At 34.7% G+C, this 24,043-nt stretch overlaps 1 protein-coding gene across 1 annotated transcript in view; it reads left to right on the forward strand.

Annotated features, from left to right (window-relative positions):
- Positions 1-13,679: 13,679 nt before the first annotated feature.
- The window catches only part of LOC106463357, a 122,042-nt gene continuing 111,678 nt past the window's right edge, over positions 13,680-24,043 (forward strand). The window contains exon 1 of the mRNA XM_022390833.1: positions 13,680-13,793. The gene's annotated coding sequence lies outside the window, so the exon portion shown is untranslated. The remainder of the gene's footprint in view (positions 13,794-24,043) is intronic.

Consider the following 24,043-nt stretch of genomic DNA (forward strand, 5'->3'; position numbering starts at 1 on the left):
ATCTGTGTTTTCGTGGTTCGCGTCCTGTACCTGACAGAATATCGGTGGCTCGGTGATTAGTGTGTTGGATTGTGAATCTGTGTTTCCTTGATTCGCTTCCCGTACCTAACAGAATATCGGTGATTAGGGTGTTGCACTGTGGATCTGTGTTTCCGTGGTTCACGTCCTGTGTCTGACAAAAAAAAAGCACTCTGCACTTTAGGACAGTAGACGCATTATAAGTGACGTTCAAATCCAACTGTTCGGTCTAATAAGAGTTAGTTAACTAGCTATATTCTATCAATTGGCGCAGCTTTGTACATACTCAAACTAACTTTATATTCAACTTGTTTTACTCCCTTCTCCTTTCTTATTCCATTCAAAACTGTTATCACAACACATGTAGAATTGCTATACCATAGGTAAGATTTTTGTTTTTACTCCTTTAAATATGATATTGAATAAACGAAATACCTAACCATATATGAGTCAGATGTATCTTTAGTATTCAAGATTATATAATTATAGCAAATATTTCAATGCAGTTACGGTTAATACAGTTTGCATATACACTTGGTAAGATGTATATGTTTATTATTATAATTATAATGACTCCAGTATAAAGCTACTAATATTACTTACATTCGGAAAACCATAAAACATTCTAAGTCTTTAATGATATATCCATAGCTGTACAAAAAAACTGTTCATAAGTCATTTTCACACATCGATAGAAGATATTTTATACCTCTAGTGTGGTTCCGAAGCCGTATACTGTGTGTTTTTCACCCTTTTAGTTAAATAAAAACTTTTATATTATGGCATTTTTCACAGTTTCCCTTTTTAGACGCGGTGAGGCGCTTAAATAAGTTACTCAACTCTCACTTTTTCTATGAAAGAACTGTGAAGTGTGTAAGCAATTACCTGATTTTCTTAAAGGAATAACAATTCTGTATGTAGGCAGGAGAGAAAACTGAGTTATACTTGTTGACTTATCAGATAATGACTTCTAACGGCCACACCCTTTGTCAGTACACGAGCCACTAGCTGCCTGTAGTGCCGAGTGTAGATTGTATCCTTCCCTGTACTAATTCACAGTTTGTTATATTTAAGGGGGGGTAGATTTTGTAAGTTTTATGTATGTTTTTAACCTTTTAATTTATTAAGCAGACACAGAGCAGGTTTTTGTGGAAGTTCAATATTGATAGTAATTTCAGTTTAAGGTTAAGCATCTTTTAATCGACTCATTTTTCGGAAAACGTAACTTAATGATAAAACAAAACAGGAACGTGATAATAGGAAGCATTTCGGGATCATCAAATTTCCATCATCAGTAATCTAGAGGTACAAAATAAACAAACAATATTTGTAATATCACGTGTTAGAATTTTAGCATACTTCGTTTATATCGATTTTATTTAACTTGGGCTTGTTGTCATTTATGGTACGTTTATTTGGTATTTAGTTTAATTTACAGGGGGGAGCACATGGCCTGACAAGAGCTGTTATTTTAATAGGCTTCATTTAGCTCTTGTCAGTTCAACAGTATAACACATGATTACTTGCCCTTATTGTTGTATTCTATTGCATTGTATTATTTTATAATGTACCTTGTATTTTTGGCATTAAATATTTGTTTTGGATTTAAAGTCTTGTCTTTTCCTCATGCAAACTAACTGAACGAAGAGAAACACATCCCCGAGATCCGAAAACCTTCCATGAGCAGGCTTAATGATCTAGTCAGAGTAAATACGCGAGATGATACGTATCTGTTACATCATTAAAGTTATGACTGTTATATTGTTCACACGCCTTTTGATAAATTTCCAGATAACTCTCTTCAGAATCCAGTGGCATAACTTAACACTTGGTAAGTTAAGTTAGGCATAGTTAGGAAATTATTTGTTATGTTTACATGAATGAAAATCAGTGTTGTTTTTACATCATTTTGTTACTTGTGAAGGTAAATAATTTAGGTTATTGGTTAATTCTTGTAACTAACTTTAAGTGCTCAAGCTTTCAGTATAGGTTTCCTAATCTGTTTCTGATATTCATTCAACATCCTTGGCTTATAGGGCTAAACAATCCTTAGAGTAATTCCTAATCTCTGATCATTGCTTCATGACGTCACTTAGGTAATGATTGGTCCCTCTAATAATATCTGTTGTGTTAACTCATTGTAAACTGCCCCCCCCCCCCCAGTGGCACAGTGGGCAGAGCACAGATTGCCCATTGTGTAGCTTTGTGCTTAATTACAAACAAACATTGTAAACTCTTGTGTTGGAAACCATTTAATGCTGGTATTTCTCTCAGTAAACATGCATTTCTTTTTCTCTCTCTCCACTGTCATGGTGCTTGTTTCAGTGTTTATATCTCTATATAGAGATTCTAGAACTTGTTTATCTAAGTCTTACATTTTTATCAATTAACTTTAGTACAACTTCCAAGTTTGGCTATCCTCATAAATTTGTTTTAATTCAACTGAATTTCATTGCACAACTAACAACGAAGTTACATCCTAGTACTCTATATGTGTCGTAACTTCATCCTAATACTCTGTATGTGTCGTAACTGCATCCTAGTACTCTGTATGTGAGGTAGCTACATTCTAGTACTCTATATGTGAAGTAGCTACATTCTAGTACTCTGTGTGTGTGGTAACTACATCCTAGTACTCTATATGTGTCGTAACTACATCCTAGTACTCTATATGTTAGGTAGCTACATTCTAGTACTCTATATGTTAGGTAGCTACATCCTAGTACTCCATATGTGTGGTAACTACATCCTAGTACTCCATATGTGTGGTAATTACATCCTAGTACTCTATATGTGAGGTAGCTACATCCTAGTACTCTGTATGTGAGGTAGCTACATCCTAGTACTCTATATGTGAGGTAGCTACATCCTAGTACTCTATATGTGAGGTAGCTACATCCTAGTACTCTATATGTGTCGTAACTGCATCCTAGTACTCTGTATGTGAGGTAGCTACATCCTAGTACTCTATATGTGTCGTAACTTCATCCTAGTACTCTATATGTGAGGTAGCTACATCCTAGTACTCTGTATGTGAGGTAGCTACATTCTAGTACTCTATATGTGTGGTAGCTACATCCTAATACTCTATATGTGTGTCGTAACTTCATCCTAGTGCTCTATATTTGTCGTAACTACATACTAGTACTCTATATGTTAGGTAGCTACATTCTAGTAGTCTATATGTTAGGTAGCTACATCCTAGTACTCCATATGTGTGGTAACTACATCCTAGTACTCCATATGTGTGGTAATTACATCCTAGTACTCTATATGTGTCGTAACTACATCCTAGTACTGACATATAGAGTACTAGGATGAGTTACGACACATATAGAGTACTAGGATGTAGCTACCTCACATATAGAGTACTAGGATGTAGCTACCTCACATATACATATAGAGTACTAGGATGAAGTTACGACACATATAGAGCACTAGGATGAAGTTACGACACACATATAGAGTATTAGGATGTAGCTACCTCACATATAGAGTACTAGGATGTAGCTACCTCAAATACAGAGTACTAGGATGTAGCTACCTCTTAAGTAGCTACATCCTAGTACTCTATATGTGTCGTAACTTCATCCTAGTACTCTATATGTGTCGTAACTACATCCTAGTACTCTATATGTATGGCAGCTACATCCTAGTACTCTATATGTGTGTCGTAACTTCATCCTAGTACTCTATATGTGTCGTAACTTCATCCTAGTACTCTATATGTGTCGTAACTTCATCCTAGTACTCTATATGTTAAGTAGCTACATCCTTGTACTCTATATGTATGGCAGCTACATCCTAGTACTCCATATGTGTCGTAACTACATCCTCGTACTCTGTATGTTAGGTAACTACATTCTAGTACTCTATATGTTAGGTAGCTACATTCTAGTACTCTATATGTGAGGTAGCTACATCCGAGTACTCCATATGTGTGGTAATTACATCCTAGTACTCCATATGTGTCGTAACTGCATCCTAATACTCTATATGTTAGGTAGCTACATCCTAATACTCTGTATGTGAGGTAGCTACATCCTAGTACTCTGTATGTATGGTAACTACATCCTAGTACTCTATATGCTAAGTAGCTACATCCTAGTACTCTATATGTTAAGTAGCTACATCCTAGTACTCTATATGTATGGTAACTACATCCTAGTACTCTATATGCTAAGTAGCTACATCCTAGTACTCTATATGTTAAGTAGCTACATCCTAGTACTCTATATGTGTGGTAACTACATCCTAGTACTCTATATATGTATGGCAGCTACATCCTAGTACTCTATATGGGTCGTAACCACATCCTACTACTCTATATGTGTCGTAACTTGTTTGTTTGTTTTTGAATTTCGCGCTAAGCTACACGAAGGCTATCTGCGCTAGCCGTCCCTAATTTAGCAGTGTAAAATTAGAGGTAAGGCAGCCAGCTACTTTTTTTACCAACGAATAGTGGGATTAACCGTCACACTATAACGCCCCCACGGCTGAAAGGGCGAGCATGTTTGGTGGGACTTGGATTCGAACCCGTGACCCACAGATTGCGAGTCGAGTGCCCTAACCACCTGGCCATGCCAGGTCCTGTGTAATAACTACATTCTAGTACTCCATATGTGTGGTAATTCTCTCAGAGTAAACGGGTAGAATCTACTTAACAGGAGATCTGACAAATATTACGTTTGTTTGTTCCTCTTTGAACCCCGACTGTGTTTCTTGTAAAGAATGAATCAATACACAAAATGTACACAACAGCAATCTTTATTTAAAAACACTATCAAGTGGGGCACACGAAAAAATGCAAATGTTTGTAATGAGTGTGGAACTGGTATGAGAAAGAAATGAAACAAGGCCTTTCTCGCCAGCTCAGCAAGAGTCCCTCTGCATGGTATACGTAAAAGTAAATAACACTATTCAAATAAAATAAGACTTACAGTTAGCAGGACCTCTAACAAAGGTTTTACAAAATCTGAATGTAAATCTAAAAGTTTTACAAAATCTAATCTGAATAAAGGCACAAATTCGTCAAAGTCTCCGTGATAGGAGAAAGCCTGGCTTTAATTACCAAATATGACAATATAAATAAAGACAGGCTGCTCATAACACGCACCTCGTCCAAACAACCTTGAACCAATATCACTCGAACAAAAGGCTGGGAAAACCTTAAGTTAGTCTATTTCGGGACGTCACAAGAGAAGGCACAACTATTTTTCCTACACAATAACATGGTTAATTAATAAGTCTGGTCCCATGCACAGCCAAAGTAAGAAAAGTGTAGAGTCAAAAGAACTCTGACTGCTCAGAAAATAATTTGGCCAAAAGTTTGTGTTAGAGCTGTAATGGCCTAGTTACAAAAATACTCTGCCCTAATTTTTTTATTAGGAGCAGAACATGAGAAAAAAAAGTGAAATTGAAGGTCAAGTGTCATGTCTACAGGTTTATGTGTACTCAAGCTTAATCTGTTTGTAAATAATGATCCCTACCAAACTGCACACAGCTCTGTCGACACAATCATCTTTAGGTCTTGTTCTTAACCTATATTCTTAGATGTGCTCTCACCACTCGCAGGCAGCTCTGTCGACACAAGCATCATTTGGTCTTGTTCTTAATCTATATTTTCAGATGTGCTCTCCAAAGTCATCACAGCTATTCTTGAACCACATCACTTTTCTTCCACTACAATTTATTGTTATTTAAAACAAAGCCTCGGGTTCAGTATTAAATATATGGGGGAGGCAGAGATAGATACCCAAATAGAAATCAGAAGCTGTATGTAGGATAACTTGCAGTGGTGAAAAACATTATTCTTGGTACATTATTAGTTCTAATTATAGTATTGGTTGCATAATTTATATATATATATATCATTTATGAATGTTTGTTTGTGAAAAGAAAACTTAAATTCAGCTTTGTTTACTTTTCTGTGCATATGCATTGATGATTTTCTTAATAATTATAGTGGTGAAAATATTATATCATCACCCAATTTTTCCACACTTTTCTTAACTTCCGTAATTTATTAAGAGATTGTGCATTGTACAAGGGTCAGAACTAGTGTAAACGGTTATGGCATTTTGTGGTATAAACTGACTCATATTTCAGTCATTCTCATGCATATTTATTAACAAATCAAATCAAACAAATACATTACAGCAGATGATCAACAAATGCGAGAATGTTCTCTGAATAAGAAAACATAGATCTAAAGATAATGCCACTAATTTAACGGACACAAAATTGTTACAGAGTCTGTTTCTTGTTTAATATTTGGTTGTGCCCCCTCTGGCCTTAATAACTGCTTGACATCACCAGGCAGGGGCGAGTTCGTGACGCCATATGTGGATTAGGGATTCATGCAGTTCTAATGTACTTTTCGGTTTCTTCTCTTGCACTTTAATGCCCCTAATCTTCCAGCAGTTTTCGATAGGGCTGAGATATGGGCTGTTACCTGGCCAACATAGTGTCTTGATATTCTCCCTTCGAAGATAGCCCTTCACTTGAAGCAATGAAATAAAACTTATTATGTGTTTTCGATACACATAGAGTGAAATTTCCTCTTTATTTGATGTCTACAGCATAGAATGCATGAATAGTACCAACCTTTTTAACACTGTGGCATGGAGAAAAGTAATTCTGGAATGTGCATTGGTAAGCTCCAATAAAGTGATCTTGAATTGTTGGCTTTAACTGGCCCTCGAGGATCTCAATGTACTTGTCGGCATTGAGAGTGCCTTTCACGAAATGCAGGCATCCTACACCCTAGCCAGAGATGCATCTCAATATCACCTGACCATGCAGTTGCATTCAAACATGCTGGATGAAACTCTTCTCCACATTGACGTCATACAAATTGCTTCCCAATGGACCCCTGCAGGTTGAACTTTGATTCACCTGAGAATATCACATTACTCCAGTTTAGCCAGCATGCTCTTTCGTCCAGTTAAACTTCATTATCCTTATTTTGTTGATGAGAAGAGGTTTCTTTCTTAATCCCTTTGCTGCGAGACCAGCTGAATACAGGCAAGACTGGACAGTGCATGAGGTGACAGTGACCCGTGAAGTTTCTTGCCAATTTCTTTTGAGACCTGTGAACGACAGTCGAAGATTCTGCAGGCTCATACATATCAGAACACGATCATCAACTGCTGTGGAAGCTTTCTTCCTACCCCTTCGCTCCACACAGCTAGTCTCTCTATATCTCTGCACCCGGCAGTTCATAGTACACTAGTTACACTTAATTCTTCTAGCAATCTGCCTTATCCCTCTTTGCTCAAAGAATCAATCACTCAATTTTTCTTTGGACTGAACTTGCAACTTTTGCCCTTGGTAGCATCACACACGCGTTGCAGCAGATAGGCTTTTAAACTGTTCCTCAGTAAGAACCTCTATTTATAGCCGGAAAATGACTGATTCAATATCTAGACAGCTTACAAAGCTCATAATATAATAATTAGATCGTATTGCACTTACATGCATTAGGGCCTCAAAACAGACGATGATTCCGAAGAAAAGTGTGAAAAAATCGGGTGATGCAAAAAAATATTTCCGCCACATAATTTTCTTGACTGTAGAAATTCATTATCATCAATATCTGATCTTTTATACAAGTTTAGCACAAAGGAGAGTAACTATTCAACTATACCATGAGAGTTTTAATTCTTATTCTAAACTAATTGCACACTTTGCATTTTCGAGCATTGTAACTGCGTCTTATACTGGAATAATGTTAAGAAAATATTCAGAAATCTCTGTATTTTTGAAATATTTCAATCTGAATGATCAAAAACTATTCAAACATAATAAAAAAAAACATTGAGAATAAGCAGGGCCGGATTAAGAGCCTACGAGGCCTGGAGTGGGCCGACCTACTCACATTAGTTCATAATACAACAAGTAAATAAAATCGCCATACAGGCTTTAAATCTACCCAGCTATCATCAGATTAACAGTATTTCAGGAAATGGCAATAATTATTAACGACAACAAACCTGATAAGTTTTTTTATAGAACATAAATTAGACAATTCAATTTTAAAATTTCATTACAGACAGTCGCGGATATAGAATTGTTTGAATGGTGGGGTTTAGCCTATAAAAAGGCACATATATAAGAACAATAACATATTTGTGATTTAACAACCTGAAACGGATGCAGGAGTGTTTCAGAAGAAATTCGCTGGTTCGATCAATAGCCAACGTTGAAAATATAGGTTTTGCATACCATACATATTTTAAATTTCCATTTATTATCCTACTAAATGCTTCATTTTTTAGGGTTGTGCTTGGTGATTTTAGGTATAAATGCTGATAAATCTTTGAAATAACACAATTCTTATGCATTAGAGAAATGTGAGGTGTACATATGAATAATTTCGAAACAATGTTAATCGGTATTTTGATATTTATCATAAACAAATTACACATACACACAAGTGCATACAACAACTTTAGGAAATGCACATTTTTTAATGAAAATAGTTTGCATAGAAATATCATAATTTTTATATTACATGTATATTTTATTTCACAAAATATCACATACAATTAGGCCAACAATGATAATAATTCATGTTCTGCATCGTCTGGGTTTCAGTTTTGTTCTGAATAAATATCTGAAGTAAAACAGTTCAACACAGACTTTGAAACAATAAACTATTTTACAGCATTTTCCGTGGTCTTAATACGAACAATTGAGTCAAGCATATTCAAACTTATTTAGTTTCAATATTTTTGGTAAAATTATGTTAAAGACAACTGTTTTATTAATTCTACCTATACAGGCTCAGCCATTTTTACCGAAATTGTAACCACCACAAAAATTATAAAATAAATCTAAATTACCCCTTTTTCTTTCTAGAACGGCTGCAGGTTATAACAGAAAATTACAATTACTTATAGTAATGTGTTCTCAAAATTTTTTTATTCACCTTAGAATAGGAAATATTTCCTCACATATAAAATAGAATGTCCTAAACTTATATAGTTTATCTAGCTTCCTAACTAACATAGAAATGACTTAAGATTATTCCCATACCTGGTGAAGCAGAGCACCAACAGAGAGATTTAATCAAAACGACGCTCAGATGTCCAAATTATTGGCCAGATGGTCAGGGCGTTCGACTCGCAATCTGAGGGTCGCAGGTTCGAATACCCGTCATACCAAACATGCTCGCCCTTTCAGCGGTGGGGGCATTATAATGTGACGGTCTCGGACATATTGTTCTTCAGGGAGGGGATTTATAAATCATCTGCCAAGAATTTGCTGTGGGGAAAACGGGAGTACCCCGAGAAAACCCACTTTCACTGGTAAAGCGTCAATCCAGTGCCCGGTTAACGTGAAGAGATGAGATGTACGTAGGCAGAGTGATAGGCGAGACTGTAGGTTACTTAGTGTAACGTGGAACCTCTCAGTCGGCGGATGTTGCATAGAAATTTATTCATGTTGGGAAGGGGTCTGATCGGGGTCGAATCTTCTGGATCTCTGGCAGGTGGGCGATTAAAGAGGAAGGACTGTAGGTGAGACTCGTCTGTTTGGTGGTACTGCGGAGTAGAAGAACCAGTGTTTATGTATAAGGGTTATGTGAGTTTGACGAAGAGGGTGCGGCAGTAGCTGGTTTGTTGAGATTTGTCGATGGTGGCGGCAGGATTTGAGTTGCGTTTTTTCTTCTATGTTTGTGTTGACTTGCCCGGAATGGTGATCAGTGATACCTGGATCTGTTGGTTCCTTGAAGTTGTTTGTTCTAAATTAATGGTTTGGATTTCTTGGTTGGCGGCAGTTGTTGGTTGAGAGAGGAGGGGTCGTGGCGGGGGAGGGAATATGGGTGCGGTTGAGGCTAGAAATTGATAGTTTAGCACGAGGATATGTATAATGTAAGTTCGAAATTCCACGGAAAGTTACAATGCCTTAGAGGGTAGAAAATGTTGAAATAAATAGTTTGATTGGAGGAGTGTCATGCAATATACAGAAAGTTAAGTTTAGCATTTATATATATATATACCTTTAAAAATACAAAACTGAAACTTTTATGTTATTAAAATTTGATCTATAAATTATGTTTAATGCAAACTTTATTGCTATATATTAATAATAAAGTAGTTAAATTAAATTTTTAATGTAATTGCAAAAGGTCTTGACATACGCACTTTCACCTATTCATAGCGAAAGGGTTAATATTATAAATATAAGAACAAGTCATTTACTATTAGCAGGTAAATTTGCCACTTTACACAGTGAAATTTAGTTTACTAATGCATTACATACATAAATATAGCCTTGGAAGTAGTCAGATATTGTACTCGTGCTTGAGATACAAGCCACGACTTTCATGTAGTAATAAACATAGTGTTACGACAGCGGAAGTCACATGATACTAGTAACACGTCATGTTGTCGTTCTTGGCAGTTATTTTGATTTAAAAATAATTATTAATCAAGGGTGCTCGAAGATTAAACAATCCTCCTTCACCCCGCGTGTGGTCTAGGAATATGGGCTTAACCTGAGAAAATAGGAAATTAATGCAGACAAGGTATGTAAGTTTAAAAAGGTAAACGTGAGAGTAACTGTAAAAAAAATAAAAAGTGAAAAGCAAAGTAGACTAAGCTAAACTAAACGGCCGTGATCGGACTGAAGGTCCATCAGGGCGGCGGGGATCTAAAAAATCCTATACCGAGAATTTAATGTGGGGGAAACAGGAGTACCCCGAGAAAACCCACTTTCACTGGTAACGACCGATTCGTTACCAGTGCCTGGTTAGCGAGAAGAAGTTAGTGGGAAAGGCAAAGTGAAGTCTGGTGTTGGGGGTTGATTAGCTTTTGAATGAGTTGTGGAGTCTCCTGGTGTTCATCTTGGTTTTCTTATTGAATAGGTTCCGGTTCCAGGCAAGTGGTAAAGGCGTGGAGTCCTCGGTGTTGTTGGTGAGTAGGCGGAAGGCACAGAAAGATTCGTCAGGTAGGTAAAGATCGGGGGAGGTGTCAATTACTACGCCGATGAAGTAGAAAGTGGCTTGGGGCTGGGAGGCGGGTTGTTGGTTTGTTGATAGGCGTCGTTGGTAACTGTAAAGACTTGTGGCTGGGTCTGGGTGCCTTTTTTCCTTCTAGTAGTGGTGGTTTGGGTTGACATGTCTTGTGATTCAGGAGTGGGTGAGGTTTGAGTGGCTTGGCCTATTGTAATAGGATGGGCGGTAGAGTACTGGTTGGCCGTGGATTTCTTTTGGGTGTTGAAAAGCATGGGCTTGGGGGGTAGGTTAGGAAAGGTATGGGTGGGGTAGGCTTACGGTAAGGTTTTTCTGCCTTAAAGTGATGGTAATCAAGGTAGCAGCTGTGGGTGAGTATGAAATCTGCTGTAGTTTTGGAAGATGTGACAACTTTCATGAACGTGGAGGGTGAACCTGTTTTCTTTGACTGGATCGGTGGACTGCGTGAATCGTAGAGTTGGTTGTAACTTCAAGGGCTTGATGTATTTCGTCTGGCGTGAAGGATAAATGAACGTTCCTGAGACAAATTGTGTGGAGACTGGTATTGGTTTTGGGGGATTGGCAAGTGACGGAAGGGTTTGAAGACAAAAGGTGGCGAAAGTCTGCGAGTGACTTGGGTTGGAGGAGTATACCTCCCATTCGTAGACGTCATGTGCGTTCAGGGAATACTCGGGCTTGAGGCTTCTAGTGGCGGATGAAGTTAGCCGTGTCCCGCGGCGAGAAGTCGAGTGGTAGTCCGTCGATGATTAACGGCGGCGTAGGGTATGAGACAGGCTGCATACTGACATGTAACATGGTCGATAGCTAGCGAACTGACGATCGATCCCGTCCTGGCCCAGTAACACATAATGGGATTCTCGAAGGATCTTGAGTTTTCCTGGCAACTCTAATCTTTTCTAGGCGCCCTCTATTTTAGTATATAAGCCCGGCAAATAAAGCGGAGAGATAATTGCAGATAGATTGAAGATAGAGACAGATAATTGAGTCAAGCGAGTGGTAGTGACCATAAGTAACGTGCGTGAATTGTTGTGAATTATAGCGTGTGTTTAAGTGAAAGTGATTGTGGAAATTAAGTGTATTGCAAAGTTGTATTGAGAAAGAATAAACTAGTTTTATTTAAGAAAGGACTTGTATCGCTGAAGTTCTGCGGAAAATTAACAAACGAACAGAGACGTAACAATAGTATTTTCCCATACTTCAATATCAACAGCCGTCAAGGAAAGAGGAAATGTTCGTAAACGTGTTCCACGCAAGAATAGACTTAAATACCAATAAATAATTCAAGCAAGACTGCAAAATTCCCAATGGACAAAGAATGAAAAGAGACAGATATCAGGTTAATGGAAAAAAGAAAATTTTTCATGGACAGCCACTTTCAGAACAGACAAATTTTATATTAAAGGATAAGCAAATGTAGTTTCATGTTACAAAATGAAGTCTTGGGAAAAAAAGAGTTAGAGGATCTGACTGAGGTATTTAAGATTGTAAAGGGAATTGATAGTGTTGATGCATCATCTTTTTTCTTTTATTATTTAACAATGAGAATAGTAGGACTAGGGGCCACGAATATAAGTTTGGCAAGATAGGAGTCATCTTCAGCTAAGACAGTTTCACTTTTTTAACAGGATGGTTAGCCTTTGGAATGGGTTGCCTTCAGAGGCAGTAAATTTAAGTGACTTTAAGAAAAAGCTTTATAAGTATATGAATGAAAAGAGCTGGCTTTAAGATTTTTTTGTATTTATTTTTTGATCATTTTAAATTAGTTTAGAGGATGGAACATACGAGATGGACCAATAGGTCCCATGTTGTCCCAAAACGTTATATTATGTTATGTTATTTTGGAAAATATCAATATAATATGGTTGTATGCAATTAATATTGGAAACCGTCAGTACTCAGTGAAATTATGTGATTACACAATTTAACCCCTACGGTATTCAAAGTTTATTCATGTTTGTAGACCATAGTTGTCACTAAAAAATCAACTTCACCACTTTAAGCGAGTACTTTAAAGCTCTAATTGGCCTATTACTAACTGGTGATGCTAAGATGGAATGGAAAGATTACCAACAGCAATTTGGGCCGGAATTCGCTATGATTTTACCAAGGTCATATTATCTTTAGTTTTTGTGTTCCTTCACTTACTCTCTCTCTTTCACATACGTATACAAATAATTCGATGTTATAGGTTGAAAGTTAAGTTTGACCTCTGTAGAATATTAGCTCTGGTTACATACAATGATCAGGGTAATCCATTGGGAAACGAACTTCTTCTGGTGGAGAAAGATTATTCACTGTCCATTAAATTCAGACTCCATAGTTTTATTTTCTTCTTTCTCCTATTTTCTTCTATTGTTATACTTGTGCCATTTTCATTGCGTTGGTCATAAAATATCATGCAAAGTAATATAACATTCTAATATAGCCTTTATTAACGATTTTTCCTTAATATGTACGTTATTGGTCTTTGTTGCCATTTGTTCAGAAGAATGATAAGCTAACGAAGGAGTAAGAACTCGCTGTGGATTTTTTTATTGAAAAATTAAAACAATAATTAGGTAAAAAAATCTTTATTAAATATTTATGAACGGCTTCATATAAGATGGTAGGCAAAGTCAGTTCGTTGCGCTACCTAGTCTATGCAATTACTCGAGGTTTTATTGCTTCTAATAATTAAGCTGAGTTGTATCAGAATATTGTTCGTTGAACATAACGTATGTTTGGTGATATTAAAGTTAAAACGTTTATTCGTGCTGAAGATTCTGTACTTAAGTATCATCATAAGTAATAAAAAACGGTATGTAATATTTTGGAAGAATAACAGTTTTTAATTCTTACTCGTAAATTAGAAATATTTACTATTAATATTATTTAGGCGTATATCAGAATCAGTCATCACTGAATCATAAATTACTAATTTATTATTCAGGATGATTTACACTCATACTCATAAGCTCATAATTTCGTAAATTCACTCATCGTGATTCATAATAAATAGGAATCTAGCATGTTTAGAACTAGAGTCTGTAGTAAGACGGCGTAAGTGATAATGTAGTTTACTACTGCCAGTACTACTAGTAATACTAATACTATTATTATTTTGAAGTATGATTCATGACATATGAATGTAATGAGCACGACTTAGCCCAAAATTCATACTCTGACTCATGCAGAGTGACTCAGAATCATAGCATCTTCTTCCAATTCCATTCACTTTCCTGGTTGATAACTTCAGATAAGTGAAAAATAAAACAATAAAACCTTAATTTTAAAAGTAGATATTGACTAGAGCCCAAATTTTTGAATACTACTAGTAGTAGTAATACTAGTTGTAGTAGTAGAATGTGACTATCTGAGTCACACCATAGTCACTCATATAGCCATAATAACCTAACTAGTTGTGCTTATACAGTCAGTATTGGGTCATAGTCATACTTTTTTAACATAAGTTTTAAGTTTAATAAGCATTATACTCTAATGAGTATGACTAGTAGTACTAAGCTACTTAATAGGGCTCATCATACCACTCTGTGTTTGTCAGTCCAGATGTTCTTTCACAGCTTCCTTAAGGTTTAGTTGAAGTTGAGTTAGTCCAAGATACAAACTTTGGTTCTCTATTTTTCCTCAGTTTTATCTAAATCCTAAACATTATTCAGTTGTAAACAGTTAAATCATAATGTAACACATGAACTTTTCCACAGGTTAAAAAAAAGCTGAAATGATTCATGACCTTAATAAATATCTGATTGTAATAAATGTGAAGAGTGTAATTTTATTATTTTCATTAATGCATATGAATCTTATGTCAGAATTTGTGTACCACCTGATGCTGGTGAAAAAATGTGTTGTTTCTTAAATTTGCTTCAGAAATATACATAACATTGTGTACTATTGGCATAAGAGAGACTTGGTGTAATTTTTGGCATCACTATTGAGGTCAACAACCATTGATTATTCAAAAACCACATTAGTGTCTTTCTGTGTTGAAATGCAATTTCTCTTTTCTTTTAATAATAATTAAATATGTGTTAAAAATGGTTGTTTAGTCAACTTACAATGTATTTGTAAAATTAATTTCTTTAATAAATAATTGTTTTTTATGAAGAATTAACAGATATTGGACTGTGTGTTATTACTCATCATTCCAGGTGATTCCACTACTGAAATTAGGTTATGCCATGACGTTTCATAAACACTAGAACAGATTATTAATAACAGCTGTAGCTTATACCATGACGTTTCATAATCACTGGAGACCTTACACTATTCAAATGACTGAAAGATGGTGAAGGTAAATTAGTCATTAAAAAAATAATAAATCTCATTACAAAAGTGACAAACCAGACATATGACAAAGAAACACTGAATTTACATTAAAATGACAGATTAATTAGAATATGCAGTACAATTCCTATACATTAAACTTTGCAAAATTATCCAACAATTCTAATAATTAGATTCCTTCAGAATTTAAAAAACATACAATAAAATGTAATAGTACAAAAATAATGGGATAAAAGTCATATTTGTTGCAAAAGAAAGATAAAAGAAGATTTCTACATCAACTTACTGTAACTGTGTTGTAATCCTTTATTATCATCATCATTACAGGAACCTATATCACAGTTCATTTTTGGATTTTGTTTTCCTAATACAGTCACATTATTCATTCATTAACTGCTGTTATTAACAATCTGTTCTAGTGTTTATGAAATGTCATGGTATAACCTACTGCTGTTATTAATGATCTGTTCTAGTATTTATGAAATGTCATGGTATAACCTACTACTGTTATTAATAATCTGTCCTAGTGTTTATGAAAAGTCATGGTATAACCTACTGCTGTTATTAACAATCTGTTGTTATCTTTCTACAGATAAATAATTTAACAATATATTGCAGTATTTAAAGATAGGACTGAGTAGTTTTATAATTATCAAGTTGCTTGCTGTAAATAAAGCTTAATCTTGAATTAATTTTACTATAAATCTTAGCTATGCTATTTGAAAACAAAATTATTGTAAGCAACACCAAGATCTTTCTCGTGGGCTAAAGTTGAACTCAAACTGAAGAAAGAGTATTCATATAATTGACACTTAAAACTGTCGGTACTTGGTAAAACCCCATAATTACAGAATTAAGGAAAAATGACAATTGTCTTGTTTTTCCTCAATTCTGTAAAGAGTATTATTTTTTTATTTGAAATTCTGTTTGTTAGAGCATAATGAAAAGTTTTACATTTAAGATTTTCCATTATTAATTGCCAACATACTGACCATTCAGTAAGATTTAGTATGGCAAACTGATCTTGTTAGCCTAATACTACTTTTTTGAAAATTCATGGACTTTAGTTTCATGTGCAAACAACATCTGTCCATGCATCTAAAAAAATAGTATAGGGCCTAGACAGGTCCTTGAGGCATTGTACTCATTGCAGTTGACCATTTTGAGAAAATTTACCATTGACCACAGCATTTGTACTTTATTTTGTAAGGAATATGCTAACCATGTATACAATTTTTTTTCGGTGCCATATACTCTTAAATTATTTAACTGTCACTAATGAGGCCTACAATGAAACATTTTTTATAGATCTATTTAAATAAAGTTGAATGCTCATCCATATCCTATGTACTTTGACCTATCTTCTATCACTTCTAATAGTTGACCACATCAAGGATGAATAATTTTAAAACAATAATGAGAATATTTTTAAAAAGCAGTTATTAACTTCCAAATACTTCAATGCTTCTTCTCTAATAATTTTTTTCCAGAATTTTTTCTATATTGGACCATTAAACTGACCATTCTGATTTATTCTCTTTTTGTTAAGTTATTGATATTTTCCATTTTCCAGTCATATGAGGTCGTGCTTTCCTAGCCATTCTGTAATTTTATTTCTATAATATTCAAATTTTATGTAATATTTCCAGACTTTAGTTGTCTGTATCAGTTTAGTTTTGACCATTGTATCTTGAGATTGCAATATTTCTCCATAGGACACCAGCCTTGCATTATCTCCCAATTTTATGGTGGGAATTAGTGAAAGATGATTGTCATGTATTGATAGATCAAGTTACCCATGACTGGATGTATGTTTAAATCTTTGTAATTGGATGAGTCATGTTCTGTTCATCAGACCATTGGTCTTCATGCAGTAAAATCTATTTTATCTACAGTTGGGTTAAATGATAAAATATAGTCAATCAAATAAACAGTATTATTTCAAGTTTAACTGTGTTGTTGTGTAAAAAAATTTGTTTTCTTCCTCATATTACACCACTTAACCTGTCTTTGTTTTTACATTTTAAAATTCATCTCCAGTACTCATCGGTTCCTACACTGTAACAATTCAGTCTTTATCTTTCAGACATCAGTGACTCATTCAAGTTAGATCTTAGTGTTTCTCTGTTATTGTGGTTGTGACTTAGCTGCATATAACTTTTTACTTAAGTATACCACAGAGTAAGTTACATATAATTTTGGTGCCTCGACCTGGGATCAATGTAAATCAGGTGAGTGAAGGTTAGTATGTTTTATTTTGCTAATGGGGATTTGGTCTGGGGAAAATAAGGTCAGACAGACCGGAAATAGAGTAGCCCAGGTCAATAAGAAAATGCCAGATTTTGGATACAGAGTTATCTCCTATGATGCAGCAAGCATTTTAGGAGTTTACTATGTGTCCACTTGTTGATTTGATATTGATAACACTATCATCAGAACATATCACCCCAGGCAAAATCAAAATTACACACCAGCTGAGGGTGTCTCAGCCAGATACTTCTCTCAGCAACACCAAAAATGAACCAACCCAATTCAGTTGGGAAGGACTCGGCAATACCTGTCTAGTTAGCTACGTACTGGGAAGGACACACTTGCAGACTGTAAGTTAAGATTTATGTAAGTCTATGCATTCATTTCTTAGGAGTTTATAAAGTGTGGCTGGAAGAGACACAGCTGCATGTACAAATACCTCAAGAAGGCCCATGTCACATCAGCTATATCAGGCATTGTTTCAACCCAGCCCAGAGTTGCATCATCTATCAAGTCAGGTTCAAAGTGAAACTGAAGCACAACAGGCAACTATAACTGAGTGTCCAGACTTTTCACACAATATAAAATCCTTTTGGGTGACTTACAAGTTAAACTATTTACATGTGTTAAGTTTACTTGAAGTTTGTCATCAGTAAGGTGTAATGTGTAACTGATGAGCTGCAGTTATTGAAGTTTTAGAGTAAAATGTTTCATGTCATAAAACATGACTTGTTTTATGTTTTTTGTTCTATGCGTAGCAGCTTCTATTTCTTTATGTGTAATCTGAAACTGACTGGGTTTATGTAAACTTGAAATTGGTGTTTGAGTCTCTTTATGATGCCTTATCTGATAATGACTGTATGATATATGTATTATTTTTAAGTTTTTTTTAGTACTTGTTAACTCAAATGTATTACTCAAGAAAATGTAATTTTTGTAAATAAGTTATTTTCATTCTGTAGAGAAGTATATTCACATAGAAAATAAGTCAATAAATTAATCTCCATTTAAATAATTATAAATATTTTAGAGATCTAAAAGCATATATATTTATGCACTTAAGTACAAATTTCTATGATGTTAGATTTTAAATGAGGCAAGGTAATTTTCCTAAATAAAATTGCCTTTGATATATTTATTCTAAACATTTATCTTGACATGAACCAAGCAACTGGGAATTTTTATACTTAAAGCTCAAAATGTATTAATAATGATCATGTTATTTAAGTTCATATAGATGTAGATGTAATGTTCTTAGCTAGCATTTTGCAAATATCTAAAGGCTGAAATGTACTAAGTGTAAATTCCAAAGCTCAAATGTACTATATTTAATATTTGGAATTAAAATTACACTGTTAATCATGTAACTAACATTATGAAATGGGCCTTTTACTTTGTAACTATAGTAATATGTTTACTTTCTCTAGTTAGTGGAAACACATTAAGTCTGTGCTATGTAGATTGGTCACTTATATTTTGACTAAAGGTTAGTGTACCTACAGTACTGATCTTTGTCTTCAGCCAAAATGATCAGGAGCAACAAGTTACAAAACTTTTTTTATTCACAAGCTAATAAGAAATGTTACACAGCACAACTTTAAGCATGATCCTAAATATCACGAAGTTGAGGTTAATTCACACCTTCACTGTGGGAGTAAATAGAGATCAACTGGGGTCATTTTATGCTTTCAGTGCCAAGAAGGAATCTGGAGTGGCTGTTTATATTGCTAATCCATCTAGTATAGGACACTGCAGTTGTCTTCACCTTCACTGCAAGGAGTAAGGGGGAGATTAACTGAGGTTGTATTATACCTTCAAGACCAGAAGGGAAGTTGGAGTGGCAGTTTATATCACTAATCACATTACAGTTATCTTCACCTTCACTGTGGGGAGATTAACTGAGGTTGTTATACCTTCAGGACCAACAGGGAATTTAGAGTGACAGTTTATGTTATCAATCCATTTAGTACGTGACATTATAACTGTCTTCATGTTGTAGTGTTCAGCATTCTAGAAACCTGCAGAAAAGTATCCTGCCTGATGGCATTCATCCTGCAGGGGATCACTGTGTCTGGTTGATGGGACAGCTCATCTGTTGTAGCATGTAGCTAAAATGATAACTGTATTCGTGTCAATGATGGCATTTGTAGTTTTCAGGATAGTTTTTCTCTTGAAATGCTGAGCTGATCATGCACTGGTTACAGAAGGGAACAGGCCAGCATTATTGCAACTAATGTAGCAGCAACAGATATCGTTTGTCTGCAAAAACCGGTGAGTGTTGCACATAGCGTTATGTTACATACTTGACTCTTGGCTTTTAGGGCTGGCAGTAACCAGTGACTGATGACTTTTTTTTTCTTCTTAAGTGAATGCATGTCTAACTTCATCTGTTAGCTTCCATCTTCATCACTTCCACTACCAGAGACAGGTGTGATACATAGCAATGAAACATGGTATACTACCAAGCACCCTCTTCCATCATTGACCACATCTTCCTAGCCACCAATATGTCCCATGTAAAGTTCATGATAATGTATTTTTCTTGTATTTTTGTGTTCTCTTTTTAATTCTGTTCTTTCTCTGTTCTGTTTAATTTAAGTTTCAAAGAAGCTCATTGGACATTTGTTCCAATCTGTTTGAAAATGTGAACCTGAAGTAGCCGGTTTCTGTTCTGTTTTACAGTGTGATGAGTCTTTTATAATTTTACCAGTTTCTCTAAACTGATTTACACTTATATTTTTGTTTTATTATATTATGTCTTTTGTTACCATATACTTCAGCTTTGTTTATTGAGAATTTTGTAATCAGTTTATTTTATTTTTTCTCTGTAAAGGAACATTATGTTAGAATTTTGATTATTTTGTATTTCACTGGTCATTATTTGTTTTATATTCAATATTTTAATTTTGACCAACCTGTTTTTTAGAAAATTTACTTGTTTTATAATTACTTTGAACTGTTTTTATTTTCCAGTTTGTTTCATATTCACTAGTTGATTTTATAACAGATTTCATTATATCACTTGTATTAATGAAATGATGTTTTCTGTGACCTCCACTTATATAATAAGTACTTATGCGAAATGTAAGTTTCTTTATTTATTATTATGTCCTTATGATCTTGCTGTAATATATGTTGATTTGTAAGCTGTCATGCATTATTGTTTTTATTTTTGCTTTATATTAAAATAATTTATATTTCATTTATTTTGACTTGTTATGAATTGGCATTATTCTGTGTTTTTTGAACTGCTTTTATTATTATTGTATTTAAGTGACCTAAGGAGGTGTTTGTTATTTTCTTGTTGTATAATTAAGATTTTTATATGCAGTTTTTGATTCTAGAGTTTGCCTATTCTAGTTATTTTATTATCATAGATTTTGAGTTGTAGTATTATTAAATTGTATGATTTTGAGCCCATCCTCGCATGAATTTTTGATGTATTTTAGTTATTGCCTGGTATGATTTTAATTCTGTTACACTTTAATTATGTGTGAACTAAGTTTTTCACTAAAACCTGTGATTCTTCTTATTCTGACATATACCTACTTCAAAAGAAAAGTTTTTATTATGCAAGTACTGTATTATTGTATTTTATTTAGTATAATTATGCAATGGTGTAAATAATCTTAGATATTAGTAATTTTCAGGACTTTTGTGTTACTCTCTGTTTCACGCGTCTTAAGGTCATTGTTCGTTAGGTTAACCCCTTCCATGTTTTGCTCTAGGTAACTTGGGTGCCATCAATGTTTAATAACATATTTGCCCAAGTTAATATGAACAAACTATTTCCCTCCATATTTTTAGTTATTTGCCCAAATTTATTTGCATGTTATCATGTATTACAATCGATGCTTTCTAGATGGCATTGGAAATGGTGTCTATGCTGAACTCTTTCACTAGAGAAAAACATTCCAATTTGTTACCTTAGTTTCATTGACATAACATATATCATGTATAAATCCAGATATGAAACATTTATTTATTGAGTTGCGTATATTCTTGTGCAGAAATGTACTAACAGATCATAAAGAATATTTATTTTATTAATACATAAGTATAGACTAGCAAAAAGTGAAATAAAAACCAGACTTTTTTAAGCTCATTTCAAAAGAAGTCTGACATAGAAATGGTTAAGGTATAATAATGTTAAACCTTAATTAGATCAGTAATTTCTTTAATAGCCACTTGGGATGAGCTAAAAAGAAAGAAGGAAAGAGTGTGGTAGCCAAGGCTATCATAACTTTATTCCTATAAATTATAATATTGAAAACTTGTGTAATATTTCCAAACTTTCATTGTCTGTACCAGTTTAATATTGACCACTGTGTAAGCGTGTACCTTAAGATTGCAACATTTCTCCACAGAATTATCTTGTTACTTTTATGGTATTATTGAACTGGAAATTAGTGGAAGGTGACCTTCACATGTTACTATCCCAACTTTCTCATGAGAATATAGAGTGGTCATTTTGCAATCCTGTGTTTAAATCTTGTTCTGGTTGTCTTCATGCAGTAAAGCCAAGTTCATCTACATTTGGGTTAATATGGAAAATAGTCAGCCAAATAAACAATATTATTTTCAAGTTCAACTGTTTCGGTGTTAACAGCATTTTTGTTTTTTCCTCATATCGCATCACTTAACCTATGTTTGTTTTTATATCAGAAAATTCATTTCCAACATGTGTCAATTCCTACACTATAATGGTTTGGTCTTCATTTTTCAAACATCAGCTAATTCTAAGGGTTTGTTCCTCCATCTATTCTGATTGTGACTTATCTATATGTAATTCTATGTAAAAATATAATACAGACTGCAGTGGATATGCAAGTTACTAAGTTCTCTTAGAACATGGGATGAACCTTTTCAGGACCATATAATATATTGTTATTCAATTCACTAAGTAGTTTATTCAGTTTTTGCAGGGGTAAATTCAACAGAAGATAATGCTGTATTACAATAGGGAATGATACCCAATATATACCATTTTAGAAGTTAAAGGAATAAAAAAAAGTTTGAGTAATTGTTTTGTGTAACTTTAGTTGAAAGCTTAAGAGAGACCTTGTCTAACTCTTTAACCTTTAACTAAAATACAGATATTTGATGATTTAAAACCCTTTAAAATCTTAGACTTGCAATAAATAATTGGACTTTTCAACCATGTGTAATATGATTTTCAAATGAAAAATTTTGAAGAGTTGACTTTAGTTGAGAGAACGAAAGATTACATGTACTTACAAACTGATTAAACAAAAAAGAAGAAATATCCTTAATAAGTAAGAAAAGTGAAATCCCAAAACCAACTTTAACAAAACAAAAACTATTTCATGTGTATAAACTAATTAGAGGAAGAATCTTTTTTTTCCTGTTTGTTCTATAATTCGTTTAGAACTTTTTAGTCATATTTGTAACACCCATACTCAACAGTTCTGATACAATATCCTACTTCTGTATGTGCAAATTTATGCTTGCCACTAGCCATGATACTCCCACCTACCCTCACATGAGACATCTGCATACCATCATGCAGCAACCCTCCATCAGTAGGAATGCAACACAACTCCTATCCTTACTAGTATCTTCTATTCTGTGCAGTCCAAAATCAATTTTCGATTGGTAGTCTTACAGTTTGGACATGTTTTCAGACTGATATTTGTTCACTTACATGCTCAAATTTATAGTTTTTTTTGGCAGCATATTTTTTTACAACTGTTTGTTTTCAACTTTTTATAATTTTGAGAATTATTTTTGGAGAAAGAAATTCTCTCTTCCCAGTCAACTCCACTCATCATGTACTTGCCATTCCACGTGGCATCTACACAGCTGCTGTAACTACTACAGCTGATTTGCCTGCTGCTTCAATGGAGCCTGAGCAAGCCTTGTCTGCTCAGGAAGTAACAGCTTTCATTTGTAGGAAGTTTTCTATCTTTATATGGTCTTCTGAGTCACCTGTTGATTGTCCTCTTCTACTATGTGAGGGTTTACCTGCACGTGATGATGAAGATTTGGACCACCTGTGTCATCCTCCTGCCTGTGCTTCCCAGTCATGTTTCATTTTGGGAAGGTTCCCAGGCCTCCTTCCTCTCTTGTTCCCTATGATTCTTCTCCTGCCTTACTCAGTGAAGAGCCATGGGATTAATATTTAGTGTTTCCAACCCTCTCTCCATATTTGGGTTCACATGAGTTGTTTTGGGGACCAGTTGCATTTCTGGATGACCATGCTTGGGCATGTCTTTGTTCAATATGTCTCTACTTAGCCTAGCAGCCTTGGGAGTTGCTTGTCCCTTTGTGGAGATTGAACCCCATTACTTTGGTTTCCTTTTTTTAGTCACAGTTTTACTATATTGCCTTCTTCTTTTCTCTCCCTTACTGGTTCTGGCTCCTTATATTCCTGAGGTTCACCATTGGTCCTTGGGTGCCTTCTATGGGGTAATCGGCAGTCTTGGTAACTGCATTGTGAGTTTGGGTCCTGAGGCGGACCAAGTTCCTCAGCTTTGGCCACATATGGGATCT

Source organism: Limulus polyphemus, unplaced genomic scaffold (genome assembly GCF_000517525.1).
Source record: "Limulus polyphemus unplaced genomic scaffold, Limulus_polyphemus-2.1.2 Scaffold1384, whole genome shotgun sequence".
Lineage (NCBI taxonomy): Eukaryota > Metazoa > Arthropoda > Merostomata > Xiphosura > Limulidae > Limulus > Limulus polyphemus.